At 34.1% G+C, this 15,525-nt stretch overlaps 1 protein-coding gene across 12 annotated transcripts in view; it reads left to right on the top strand.

Annotated features, from left to right (window-relative positions):
* The window catches only part of LOC100648315 (phosphatase and actin regulator 4B), a 397,768-nt gene that overhangs the window by 347,303 nt on the left and 34,940 nt on the right, over nt 1–15,525 (top strand). The window lies entirely within an intron of this gene.

A 15,525-nucleotide genomic window follows, 5' to 3' on the forward strand; every position in this document is an offset into this window, starting at 1 on the left:
AAAGTGTATTCCTTATCACATTTACAATTCGTATTTCATAGGTGACTATTATTATGTTAATAGTTAGATTCCTCTTAAATTATCGTTGTAATATATTCGTTAGAAAAGAGTTGATGACAGTTCGTGCTATACGTAGAGGAGCTATTTATCGTTACGATGTCCTAGTTTATTTGCAACCCGTTACAAAGTACCGGGTAGAAGTTTCCACCTAGTTGAGTCTAAAGTTCTTCCATAATACTTCAGAATATTCAAACTCCGGACAACGCAATCGATACGCCCATTATACTTTACCACCATCAATGTCCAAAATAACACAGAAGTCTCGCGAAGAAAAAACATACTCAACTTCAATATCCAAAGTCCTAATAACACTTGCCATAATTATTATACAAAGAAGAACAAGAATCAACTCAAAATCTTTCTTTCGTCTCATAAAAAATATTACAATTAATAACACTCTTCTGTTCCGCTTAGAACAACAGAAAACAATAATTGTTCTTAATGAATCACTAGATTATGAGATAGTAAGTTAGCGTTCAGCGAGACTTTTAGATTTATAGATTTGTTATTTATACATGATTATACATTTATTTATTCATAATTTATACATTCTGAAATCATAAAATCATAAATTTAATCATTCTTAACTCAACAATACCTTTCGTCTATCTATTATTTTATTCGAAAGGCTTTAATTAAAGATCTGGTCAAATTGATTTTCCACTTTTCCTTATAGGGGTAAAATCCAGAGATAGCTACTAATATTAAATTATAATATAAAGAATAAAACATATAAGTAATACCATCTTTGAAATTAAAATTATTTATTCTGTGTATGTGTCCATTTACAAGCTTAATAGCTTTACGAATCCATCAACAAGAAATATTTCACGTTGATTAAAGCAATCGTTTATCCAGCAATATTTTACCGAATCATTCCCAAGTATCGACTCTCTTTCAACAACTACTTAAGTAGAACCCAAAGTAATAGCTCAGTCACAATCCTTCGATTTCTCCAAAAATAAAAAACTAAGCGGAACCCTTCAGAAATAAACTTTCACCCCTGTTCACCATCTATCGTTGATGTGTTCTTCGTGTGTTTGGAAAAGAGTCGACGAAAACCGCTCGTAAACCGCTGTACAAACGCGTCCTTTCACTCGTTGCTCGTAATCCAAGGAGCCTAGTGTCTCTCCCAGAGGAGAGGAGAGGGGAGACGATTACGAGGGGATCGGGAAAAAACCCACGGGCCATTAATCAGACGTTAAGCTCGGGAAAAGACAGAGGCCGAAAAGCTCGGTCTGATCGGCTGGTGGTTGTTTTTTACGAGTTCACCGTGCAGATTTTGCGAGAAATGGAACTCTTCTCGCCACTATTGACCTATTTTCCTATATGGTACGTGTGTTCACGTACCACACGTTCTTGGTTTTATCTGGAGGTCGCTTCTCCTACCGGTCAGCCCGGTCGATCGGTTTTCATTGCGGGAATAGAAAACAAGGACACGATGTAACTCGCTGTTCAATTTGTCCGTTTCCTTCTTTCTTTTTTTATTCTCCCTCTCGTTCTTTTTTATTTTAGAGTAATGAGAAGTAAACGTAGGTATCGAATGTTTTCCATCTGATTACCATTGCAGCTGGTTGGAATAAATTGATTATTTTATAGTTCGTTTTTGTTTTATATTGCGATGGAACTTTTATATGGAATTATGCTTTAATTACAGTAGGCATAATGGTCAGCATGCACTTTCATTTCTCATAATAATATCTGAAATTAGATATAGATATATTTTTGAAATTTTACTTCATTCAATTATCACTCTGTTATTATAAATATTACATCAAGTCGGATCACCTGGTTAAAAATCAAAGATTTATAGAAATCATTTTATAAAAATACGGTGGAAGAAACATCTTTCTTCCTTAAAAAATATATTTCTCTTGTCAGATTTCTTCAGACATTCTTGGTCTCTTGTTTTCTTGCCTCTCTATCTTAGAGGATTTTTACATCGTCCTGGAGAAGCTTAGGAAATATACGTGTGATGTCCAAGCTCGTGCGAACGGATTCTATTTTCTCTCAAGTTTCCTTTATATTTTCTCCACTTCTATCTAATATTTTCTCTACTTCCATTTTTATTTAGCTCACTCTTTTTCAAGCCTTACTCGAAATCAGCTGTATCTCTTTGCTATCGAATCCATATCGATATTTGCTTGTAACACTTCATTATTAAAATTTACTGTTAATTCTCTTTTTCACCCATTTTAACAAAGTTGGATTTTCTGCTATTTTTTAATACATCTCTTGTCTTATATATTTCGTATTATATATTTATCGAATTCTCATATTAAATTTGGGAAAAAGAGCATCTTTAATATTATTCATTGTAATGGAATTGTCATTCTATGATTAGTTTGTTATAGGATTATGTCTGCTTTTTTAAGAAGAGGATATAGATGTAGTAACGTGAAGGATAAGGTAGACTTGACAATTTGGAAAGTGATTTATGACCTTATCTAGCTCGCTTTATGCTGAAAGGAATTTTATTAGTGTGAAGGACTCAACAACTGTCGAGCTGGTGTCTGCAACGGTATAATATCCTTTTACACGATCCATTTTTCATCCTGTGTTAAACTATTTTATTCGAAAAATAGTTCCTTTTATCAACTCTCGAAAATGAGAAACGTAGACACCTATTATTGCCTCAAGTGAAGGAATATTTTGAGAAATATCTCTGTTACGAGTTAATCTAATAATTATGAAAATTATTTCTTGCACTGCTTTCACTAATAAAAAGGTATGGAACTTACTGTTTGAACAATTTCATACTTCTATGAATATAATTAGAGAATAAAAAGGGAAATGAGCAGAAAGCTGTTTCTTGTACTGCTTTCACTGATAGAAGTAAAAAGAGATGATGCTTGCTATATGAATAATATCACATTTTTATGAAAGTAGTCAGAGAATAGAAATAGAAATGAGCGTAATTAAAGGAGAATTAAAGAATGAAATATAATTCAGTATTATAAAATTTTATTTTATTAAATAAGTAATGCGTTAAATATTATAATGCAAGAAATTTATTTAACGTTTTATACATTTTGGTTTATTTAAATTCCCTATGGATTAATATATAAAAATTTCTTATTTCTTATTTACGTAAATTCTATTTTCAAAATAAAATCCTTATTTACGCAAACTTTTGCCAGAAAATTATCCTGCAACTGTTGATCGAGCATATAAAAATTGCCCAGCTGCAAAGGGTGTAATCGAAGCAAAATGCGCAGTGCAGTAGCGACGGCCAATCAGAAGCTAATCGAATTGTATATCGAGGCGTTCACCGGAGAGAAATAAGCGCAGCATTGCCTGTGGAATCTATCTAGAAATCTATTTCTTCTTCGTGACCGCGTTACCAGGCCGCAAATAATGGACTTGCCCGGTCAACATAATTTCACGGTATGCCGACTTTCCATGGGACCACGCGTGTAAAGTGCGAGCACACCTGTTTCAACGATCGTGTTCGCGGTAGTTGTGGTAGCAATAATGCTGTCACTGCACGCAAGGTCGTTCGTAATAAATTGCATTTTACTCCCCGTGTGCTGTGGTTAGTTTATGGAATCGTCGCTGAATGATAAATATACCGAACCGAATGAGGGACGATAGTTAGGACACGATTCGCTCTGTTTGACTTCCGCATCGTCCTTGCAATGTTTACGCTTGGAAAATTGGCCGATGATTTTTATTCTGTAGTCAACGAATTAACGCAACAATCGAATCGATGAAATATGATTTGATTAAAGGAACTAACGTTCAAAGTTCTGGGAATTTTATATTTTTTCTTTTTATCTATTCTAAAGGGATTCGAGAGTTTCGTGATATTGTGTTAAAGTTCAGAGTGTTTTATTAGATTTTAGATTAGATCTTTTTTAGAATTATTCTTTAGAGATAGCTGATGTTAAAAAATTGTTTTTTACGGATGTTTGATATTTACAATTTTATGGTATTATTGTACGGTTGATAATTTCTCTAGATTTCAACTAGAATTATTTTTTAGAAATGTCGTGTGTGAAGGTTGCTTGTAGTTCGAGAGTTCTTTAATATTATAATATAAAAGATGTTCGATGATATTTCTTTGATTATTATTTATAGGAATAGTTTTAACATAATTATATGGTTTATTTGGAACCCAAATTCAGGACTTTTATACTTTGGAGGACTTTCTTTTTTTTTTTTCTTTATATACTCAGAGAGATTCAAGTATAGCATAATATTTTATACGGCAAAGGATGTTTCTACAGATATTGATTAAATTTATTTTTGAGAGTTATATTAGTTATTAGTTTTGTTAATCGTATTTTTATGCGTTCAAGAGAAAAAATTAAAGAATTTTTATAACTTACTCTTATGAATTTAGTAAAAAGATCCTATAATTCCGCAGATATTTATAAACACAATTGGTACAACATGTTCTTACAAACAGTAAGCGCGTTTACGCAATTATTTCGTTCAAACTGAGTCAAGTGTAAATACACGCAAATGAGAAAATGCAAATACAATCGGAATCAATTAAACCAGAAATGGTTTCGTGTTCTATGCCATCCGAAACACAAGTATCCCACCTATAATTAACGCGTGAAGTGCACATTAGCCTGCATACCATAGACAAGGATGGAACCTATTTAATTTAACAACATGTCGGATTTCAAAGAATCCGCATCCTAACAAAATTAAATGCTTTTCGCGAATATTCCGCGCTTGAAGGCGAACCTAGCATATTTTAAGTGCGCAATTTCACCCTACGTTTTTGTTATATCGTTAATTTTATTTTATCGCAATTATCCTGAAATTCATTAGCAAATACATACAGAAATAAGAAATTTCTAATTCTGTGTGTGTGTGTGATACAGCATTATATTTATTATATTAATTTTATACATTTTTCGAAAACCAATATTATATTACGTTAATAATATTATAAAGGTCATATTATAATCTAAATTATAATTATTGTTATATTCTAACATTTATAATATTACACCTATTAATTTCATAGATTTTAAACTTACTTATATTGATTGCATTATGAATATTAATATATTTATAGAAAAGTTTCAGAAAATTCATTTTAGTCTAAAGTTAAAGAACATGTACAATCATTGTAGAAAAGGTATTAATTCCAAACAGCAATTTCTGCCAAAGTTTCGCTAAAGTCAATGTATTTTAAGATTTGGTAATTCCCCAATTTTCATCTTGTTTTGTAGTTAAAGGTATTATTCGAAGCCAGATTAATTTGTCGAGTGTATTCGTCTGCTCATTAATTCGACACCGTTGTTAAGTCTCCTCGTTAATCCTCATTAGTATGATTGACTAGACTACAGGCTGAGTCAGGGGGAAAGCTACTTTAGATTAAATTGAAACTCTCACAGTTATCCGAATTTATGCGTAACGAGAAGATTAAACTTCTATAATTTTATGTATATTTTCAAAGAGAAACGAATTAAAACAGCCGCGTTGTGTCACCACATTTTTCAATAATATTACTCGTTTTATGTGATCAAACGAACGAAATTAAAATTAATTATCATTCATGTGTACACCGAGTTCAAATTGAATTAACTTCATACAAAATATGAAATTTAGCTTTAGACCTTAAAGAACAAAATTATAATTGATTCACATCAATTTTCATAATCCAAAATTTTGCTCATTGATTTCAATTTGTAGAGATTATACATTATCCACATAATATATATATTATTACAAAATATTATAAAAGAAATAAGACGATATTTTCTTAAATAATTTCTATATATATCTTCTGAGATATTACCAAGATATTAGTTAATTTATAACATTTCTATGCAAGATGATGAATTTTCCATTTAGACCATTTTGATACTTCTATTATTAATCACGAATAAATGACAAGAGAACTCCATCAGAAAAATCCCTTTTCATCCGTCCTAAAATAAGGCTTTCCAAATCCCGAGAAGATTCAAGAAATCCATCAAGCAGGTCAGAATTTCCGAATCACCCAGTGTATCCCTCTTGTTCGCTAATACCGCACCGTCAGACGTTCGAGACGAGGCAGGATAATTAATTAGAATGAACGAGAGGGTGGAATTCGCCTGTGAAAGATTAGGTGGCACGCAGGGGACCGAACCGAGAACGTTATATTCCTCTGGCTGTGTTACCCGACGTTTCTCACCCCTTTTCGAGTAAAGGAAGCGCGATCGATGCCAGGAGGAGGAAAACGCGCCGGTGTCGACGACCTCGTGCTCTGACGCATACAACCAACTCCCCTTTCGTCCGTTCGAAAATACCTACTATCAGCCAGAGGAGAGTACGTTTCTCTGAATCGTTCCGCGTTGTTCTCCGCGCTGTTTTGTCGTCGGTTTTGTCGAGATTCGCTCGGAGTTCGTTGGCCCCGAGATAATAACAACTTTTTCTTCCTTTGAGTCGGTTCGCGGGATCGATGGTGCTTTGTAGTAACCAGCTTAATAATTGGACGAGAAATGTTTTGCCAGTTGTGCGTGAGTGCCTCTGGGGTGCACGCTTTGTACGTGTCGCAGAACTTGGAAAGTAGATTTTGGCGGATTAGATTTAAGATACGGTAGCTGATAAAGGAAAGTTCAAAATTGATAAACTATGAAACTCAGTAACTTCTGTACTAAAAACTTTTGTACTGAATTGATAGCAGTCACTTATTTTGTGGTATGTATTATATTTATCCGTTGTTCTTACAATATACATATATAGACTTATTTTATGAAATTATGGTGTTTTTTTATACTTCTTATTTTATGAACTTTCTTTTATCCGTCAACTGCTATAATTATAGTCTAATTTAATTATAATTATAGTTAGCTTATAATATATAAGTTTTACGTTATTTCCCCTAAAAATTAAGAAAAGAGACGAAAAAAATAAAAATAAAATCGGAAAAAATGAGTTAACTCGTCATTTCAATTTTATGTATGCTTTATAGTAACGATTAAGTTAATATCTGTTCGGATATTGTGAAAATCAATTCTGTTTCGGGATGTGATAAAGTATAGTAATAGCAGGAAGAACTTAGAAAATAAGCAATTTATGTACGTAATACAAAATATACTACGTGTATGTTTATTCATAATAAATTTTAATAATTCCTATGGTATAAACTAAAATATAACATTTATTGTATGCCGTGTTTCTTTATAGCTTTCTCAAAGCCCTCTCGAACTACTTTGTATCATAAAAGGGTCGACTATTTTTATTAATAATATGCCGATGATAAAAAGAAAAGCTGCACTTTAACTAGAGCTCTTTCTTTTGTTGACGAGTGGTAAAATAGATCTTGTAGGCGGTAACTCTTAGGGCTATTAAAAGATTCAAATCAGTGTTTCGATTTATTTGCTCGCGGTACATTAGATTTCAAGGGCGAATTATGGATTATCGATTTATTTTCTTTTTCTGCTTCATTTTGTAAAAATTTATTTTTTCATTAATTTATTTATTACTTCAATAATGTCTTATCTCCTTTGGCATATTAAAATATTCAAATTGCAATTTTCCTCCCATCAAAATCTCTTAATCCCATCAAAATTTCAAAGTCGCTGAACTCGTTGGACAGTGAAATCGCATCACAGACCGACACGTGCAATTTCGTTAATTACAGTCGGTCCAGTGGCAATGAGCGTAGTTGAGAATTTCGGGGATGTTTGAAACGTTTCGCTTCGTCTGGGACAGAAAGTAGAGGTGTCTGGTTTAATCAGGACGAGGTGGAAGCCGCATCACGACATGTCTGACCTCAGAGTGACATATACTACTGCCGAGTCAAACAGTTCCATCAAACACGATATTCTATATCGGGCTACCGTGAAAATTCCAAGACCAATATAAATTACAGATGATTAACTAGGGATAGTTCGTGCGTTTCGGCTATTCAAGCATATCGTACCATGAGATAATTGCTGAAATTCACGATACGCGTCAGGTGTTGCCTGGAAAAATATTAATATTTCTGAACTCGTTTTTGCCATCGTATATATCATCTGAAAAAACGAGAGCCTTTATTTGAAGATAGTTTTACATCTTAGAATGGGTTCAACGTAGAAATAATTTTAATTAATTTGTTTTTTTTTTTTATTAATTTTTTTAGTCAACCAATTATATTTGTGACAATTGAGTTTGATTAAATTGTGATTAATTACATCGAATATTTCTTTATGTAGAATATTTTTCTCAATTAGTAATTTAGTAGCGTTAAGAACTTGGCGTATTTCATTGCAAAATATACCTGTAATTAAGTCGATGATCGATAACAAGGAACACATAAAGCGCTTAGGAAGCCAGGCAATGGTTATATCAGGTAGCTTACAATCAGGAAAGTTCGTATTAAGAAATCACGGTTTACCGTTACCATTTCATCCAGCATATAACAAGAAATATTACGAAATTTCTGAATTCCATTTCTGTAAAAGCGTAAGAATTTGAAGTTCAAGCATTCGAAGATTTCGATATTTGAATCTGGGAATTTACAAATTTGAAGATCGATGAGTCGAAAATCAAAAAATTGAAAAATTCGAAAACAACTCGCAAGTTTAAATTTTTGGATAATCGGATACTTAAAAATAAAATGTTTAAATTATTTAGAATTCGAAACTATACAGAACTTGATAGAGAAGGAAACAAAAATCGAAAGCTCCTACTTCAACTACTCAGACTCGGAGACCCAAAGATTCCATATAAAATCGAATTTTCCAATTCCCGTTTCACATAACTGTCACGATCAAATATAAATACTCTTCGATATTTAAAACTTCCGCCACCTCCAATCGTAACACGGCTATCACCACTTTCCATACGGTAGGTTTCCATGTACAGTTGCTTTCCGTTCAAGCTGCTATAGCGATATCTCAAGGCGTGTAACAAGCTCTTATCACGTAAAATCGACTAAGGTGCAAACAAGATGTGGCATACGGCATATAGCATCACGACATCTAAGCTCTTGAAATGATAACATTGCGGTTGCATTGGGTTGCTCATGGCACACGATAATTTCCAGCTGAAATTCCTTCTCTCTGTTGATGTTGTATCGATCGCGCTGACTCCACATATTTGCGAGGTTTCGCTGGGCCGATTTAAGTAATTCGTCGAATCAATGTTGTGCGTCATCGTCTGCTGAATAAACAAATTCCAGAGATTAAGAATAGATGAATCGAAAATGCGAAACCTTGCGATTTTTCCATACACATGAAGAAAATGAAGCTTATTTTTCTGCTTCTTCCTCGCGTTTTAACTACGTTTAACTTTGTAGTTTTACCAGAGATAAATAACGAATTCTTTTGTGTCATTTGTGGTCGATGATTGACATTTGAGTAATTATTTATTAGTTACTTTTACGTGAACGTTGTATTTCGGAAAATGTTTAACCAAAGCAAGATCGAATATTCTTTTAATTTCTAAATTACAATCCAAGATTGTGGTGCCTTGTATATGTCATATTATGGCAGCTATATACGTGTATGAATAATAATTGATGTGTGTGATTAAGACATTGAATAATATGTGTGGTTAGAAAGAAGATATTGAATACGGATTGTATCCAGTCAGACATACTCAACTTCTTTAATTTCTTGACAAATTTACATTATTATTATGCGTCCTGTTTAATAAATTATATTGATTATAATCTGTTTTAATTTATAGGAAGTATCTGTTGGCATATGATTTTTAACATAATTTATCGCTCAACGTAATTCCCCAGCACACAAAATATTCAAAGATTATCCTTATCTCTTTCAAAACGTTTCTTCGCAAAAGGAAAGTGAAGAAAGATGAAAGAGCTCGAGACGCCACAAATTTTTATTGGCACATATTCCGAAGAATTCTCGCGACCGTTTAACGCCGCATTACCCGCTTCGTTCAACCGCGATCTTCGTCTCGAAGATTACTTGCCACCTACGGCTTCCTTCACCCGGTCGTATCAGCGAAACCGAGATGAAAGTTGAATTATCCTACGGGGATCACACAATGAACCCTGTTATCTCACTATCCTTGATTATTCTTCGATGTTCTTCTCGCCGTTTCCTTCAGAGTTTTACGTCATATCCTTCTTTTTTGCTTCAACTTTCTTCCACCGAGTTTCCGCGGTTGATAAAACCAGAACAAATGATCCGTGTTGCTTTTTTACACTTCACTGTTTGATTGATTACCATGTTTTACGTTCTTTTCTTGGACTTCCTCGTTTATGGTTTTCATTGAACTCTGATGCAGGAATAGAAGTCGGATAATCAGTCCAAAAAGTTAGAGGATTGGATGTGAAAGGAAGATGATATATTGAGAATTTAAAAGTTAGAGGATGGAAAGAAACAAAGGATATATTACACTTGAGATCATTAGATCACGCATTTTTTTATACAATTAATTTCTTAGCGATAAACGATTAATCTGAAATTTGTATGCAACTAATGGCAATAATCATTCTGTACAAAGTATACAGGGCGTCCCATAATTTAATGTATTTTATAGGTAAAGATAAGATTAAGTTTTATATCACGCGGCAAAAAGTCGATAAATGCTTCATTAAAAGGTTTTAAGAAAAGTACAAAACATAAAGTTACGCGTTTATACTTATGCATTTCGTATTGTTATCCTCCTTTATCAATCCAAAGTTGATACCGGTGTACTATTGAATTTATCGTAGACCGAATTTTATGGCATTCTTTTGTATCATTTCTTCACGTCTTGTTTGACTCTTGCTTTACAAATCTGAACGGAACTGAAACGAAACAGCGTACCTTTACCGTCTTATGTATAATGGCGAGCTAATCTCAATTAGATTGTATATTAAGGGATGAAAAATTTACGAATAATTTAATCGTCAAATTCGATAAATTACGTCTTATATATTACATTATTATAAAATTTACCTCTGGTAAGAAAAAAAGCGATAGTCTCAACAAGCAATTCCTGATTCCTGATGAGAGAGAAAGAGAGAGCACTTTCCTCCAGATTCGTTTTCGCAGAAAGTTAACACCATGCCATCGGAAATTACAGAGATTGATGAGCAGTGACACGGCAATAAGATACAAGTATAACAAGGAAAGTGTGCGAATAGTGTGGCCTCGGGTAGAGTAAATTGAACTGTTCTATGGAACTTTCGCCGGTGTTCGCACTCCACTAATTCGAGCAATAACTAAAACTCGCGGTGAAACGGAACACGGGCGGGTGAGAATTAAGTTTCAAACGGATGGCAGCTTATCAGAACTCGAACGTCGCGACAAATTCACTAGCTACTTGCATTCGGCTCAGACCGAATATCTCTGCCAACTTTGAAGGCAGTATGGGTACTTTCAACTTGTATCGTCTTCACTTTCTGCTCCCTTTCGTGAGTTTAATATAATATTATATCAACTGTAGTAATATCTTGACATATTATTCAAACATTTAACGAAGCTACAAACTAGTGCCTACTTTGACTGTTTTCTAATACTATTTGGAACAAGGTTTAGGATTTAGTTCATGAGCCAAAATTAGAAAGAAAAGCAGAGATTTTATTTTATTGTAAATTTGAGTACTATGTTTGCACTGTTGAATTGTATTTTTGTTATTTTATGCTCATTACGAGGACATTTAATATGTGTGATTTCTCATTACACAATTTGTTTTATGAGGTGAAACGTTATAGGCTTTAGAACGTTTAGGATTTAGTTCATGAGCCAAAATTAGAGAAAAAACAGAGATTTTATTTTAGTGTAAATTTGAACACTATGTTTGAACTGTTGAATTGTACTTTCGTTATTTTATGCTTAATACGCGGACATTTAATATGTGCGATTTCTCATTACACAATTTGTTTTACGAAGTAAAACGTTATAGACTTTAGAAGGTCAGAACTTTATACGGCTTTTTGTACTGGTTTTCCATATGTATAAAATAAACTAAATATTCAGACCCTCAAAATATCAAATACTTTCATCTGTATCCTAAATTTTAGAACGACCAACTGTTTCAAATGTTTTCTCATCGAAAAGGAGCTTCGCAAAATATCGTTCTATCGGAACTTTGCCTCGTCTTTTTCTTTCTGCTAAAAATCGACGAATCGATCACCCAATTTTCAATGACACACGAAAGCAGCGTGCACATATAATGAAAGATGTATCGGAAAACGGAGGAGGGCTTCGATAACAGTCATAAAACGGTGCGGCTTGAACGAAAAAACATCTTTCTCCGTCACGAGGCGAACTCGTGTTGGCCTGCATTATTTTATACACCCGTACGAAATGGATTTTTAATGAATTTTGAAACACGATGAACAACACGTTTTCATATTTCGTGGTTAAAAAAGAAAGTGTACATATAAAACCGATTACATTCTCTTGTTTAAACTAGGGAACGCTGTTAACCGGTTCTATTGTTTTCTCATCCGTTGTTTCGTTCGTTCTTGAGAAGAATATTTATGAACATGTGGTGGAGCGAGAAAATGGGTCGTGCGTGTTGAATGACAGAGATATTTCGAAAAATTGTTCTTCCCCGGCAGAATACCATTTCGCCAACTGTTTGAAGAGTAATTTGACAGGAACAATTGCATGTTATGCGCTCGTAAAATAAAATTTCATCGGTTGTGGATGAACACGAGTGCATATGTCATGCTGCATCGTTTGTTTATTGGCGGTTCCTGAATAAGATAGGAATTTTTAGAAAAATGTTATTTCGAAGTAAAATTAATTCTGCAACTGACGTTTATATTGAATATGAATTAAATGTTTCTTAATTGTATGACGAAATAGTCGTTAGAAATATATCGATGAAAGCATTATCATATTTTATCGAAGTAATTTTTTAAAATTGGATGCTTTCATATTAAATACAGTATTATATTAAATTAAATATACGAAATTATCGATGTCGAAAAGATTCGTTAATTTTTAACGAAGTGCTATGTTATGGTAAAAAGATATATCGCTGATTTAAAAACAGCGAAACAATGGACAACGCATTGCTATTGGAAAATAATTGTTTCGTGATGCAGATGTAAGGCTTATCGGTCGTGAAAAAATGGCATGCCAGTATTGTTTTACCTATTTCCTCTTCCGCTTACAGAATAATTTTCTCGTGTCTATATTTCATAATATCTAATATCATCTCGCATTCTTAGTAACAACGTTACCTATATAAATCGTAATATCTTTGCATTTCTTTCGAAACTCTTCGATTAACCCGATTGTAATTCACAACGTAGTTCCTAAAACGTACCAAGTCACAAAATTCAATTTCCACTACTTGCGATAAACACCGTCCAATTGGATTTCGTCTGCTTTCATTCGAGTCTTCGGCTAATGTGCGACGGTAACAAAAGACAGAAGGAGGATATCAGAAACGATAAGATCGGTCGAAATCCAAATACGAACTCGTTCCGTTTTCTGAACGCAATTATCCGACGGGTTGTCGAGTTTTTTTTCGAGCAGACAGTTTCGAGCGAGTTTCTAGTCGTTGAAAATAGGAGGAAAAGCGGCGGTACAAAACAGAAAGAGAGAAAAATCGGCGAAACATAGTCGAAACTCGAGCGAACCGTAAACAATGCTACTGCCAGATAACGTTGGCCTTTATTGCGCGCGTTGCCGACCCAACGACGCGAATCTGCAGTTTAGCATTATCGTTTCTGATGGAACTCACGACGAGAGGTAACGATCGATACGTACGCTCCACCCCCATTGTCGTGTTTTCGTGCGACAGACACGTTTGCCACTCGGTTTCCACCGACTTCCCGGCCCTGCGATCCTCGGTTCATTCCCAACGATACGGTCCATGGTGTAACAGATGTAAATTTGGGGAAAATGGAAATTCTATTAGGGTGGGTGAATTGGTTAGCCTCGACGCGACAGCTTGAGATTAATTGTGAAGCATTCGCTGTGAGGGGAAGGAGATGTTGAACAAAATCGTCACGATTTAAAAAGAAAGTGTTAGTAATTAGTAAGATTTTTTGTGCAATATTTTTTGGAAAATGTTCCGTGTTTTTTTCTAAATAACATGTTCAGTATTTTATGCTTTTTTTCACTTTTTATGTATATTATTTTCTTTTAACTATCTAACGCACACCACGCCAGTTGAAGGTTAACTTCATTTTAACTACTTTATATTCATTTATTTTTATCTTAGATGTATTTAGTAAATATTTAGTGTGTTATAGAGTATCTTGTTGCAAGCTTGAGTTTCATTCATTTTGTCCACAAAAAGGAAAAAGAAAGAAAATATAAAATAAGAAATCCGTAGGAAACGACGACTTTTAGTTCATCTATTTAATCGGCAGTTTAAAGTCTCAGTGATCTCAATAGACCATATAGTTATGTCTATATGAGATTCCAGATGATGATGTAATGATCTTAATGGTGAAAGACGTACGAATAGTTTCACAAGCACGTCATCACAATTTCGAAGCGATGAACGCAATCTTCCGACAAGCGATCTGTTTTCACCGGATCTGCGTCAATAGAGAATCGCTTCATGAACATACAAGGCGGTTGATTTGTGCGTTTCAAACTACTGAATTGCGTCTGTGCAATGAGGAAAATTCCTTTGAAACTACTAAACCCATGTAAATTGTATGTAAATGAATTAAAAATGTGTAATACCATTTTATCACTCGAGACTCAGTTTCTGACAAAGTCTCATTGCACAGGTTCGCTTTATCCTCACAAATAATCGTCCTTTGTCTCCTTGCACGCAGAGAGAGAGAGATCCTCCCTGTAAAATCCAAGATAGATGGCTGTTACAAAAAATCGTGAAAAATGTAAAGCATAAAAGTTGCTAATACCTACTCAAACATAAGAATCAATTTTACACAGGACATAAGCATCAATTTTAAACTTTGTTTTGTCCTCCATTGTTATAGCCTAAAGTACCGTTTTTCCTCCCCTATACCGTGTACTTTCCTTTATACCGCGGTTCATAAAATAAAGAACAATTCGAACAAGCATTTAACGGAAGTTCCCTTTCCCAAACAGGAAGCTTAATACGTTCCACCTTTCGAGAACCAGGGTCCACGCAAGGGACGGTGAAATATTAACGGGAATTTTCGCGGTACGAAGATGCGTCGAATTATTTATAGAACTCACGGCTGGAGAGTTTGCGTCGTCCGTAATTTTCACACCCGGTTTCTCCTGTTTTTCCTGTGTTTTCAACAACCGCGTGCCGGGCAGAAATAATTCACGACGAACCAGTATGTTCACCGTGTTAAACGGCCTCGTTTATTATGCGCCGTTTCGTCGCGCATATCGTGTCCACGACATAATTCACCATCTTCACGTGTACGAGAAAAATGAAATCGGGGAGATATCGATAGAACAAATGATTTCTTCCTTCATATTATAATACTAACTATAGTAATCACTGGATCACCTTTATGGACCCGTGAGGAATTTGAAGGTACGAGAATTCAGAGAATAAGCCAAACGTGCAGAAATAGGTAAAATGACCTAAATGTAATATACATTGTATAATTTTTAGAAGGTAAAACAAACCATTATTTAGCTTCTATTTCTATAGTTT

The sequence above is a fragment of the Bombus terrestris genome, chromosome 3, assembly GCF_910591885.1.
Source record: "Bombus terrestris chromosome 3, iyBomTerr1.2, whole genome shotgun sequence".
Lineage (NCBI taxonomy): Eukaryota > Metazoa > Arthropoda > Insecta > Hymenoptera > Apidae > Bombus > Bombus terrestris.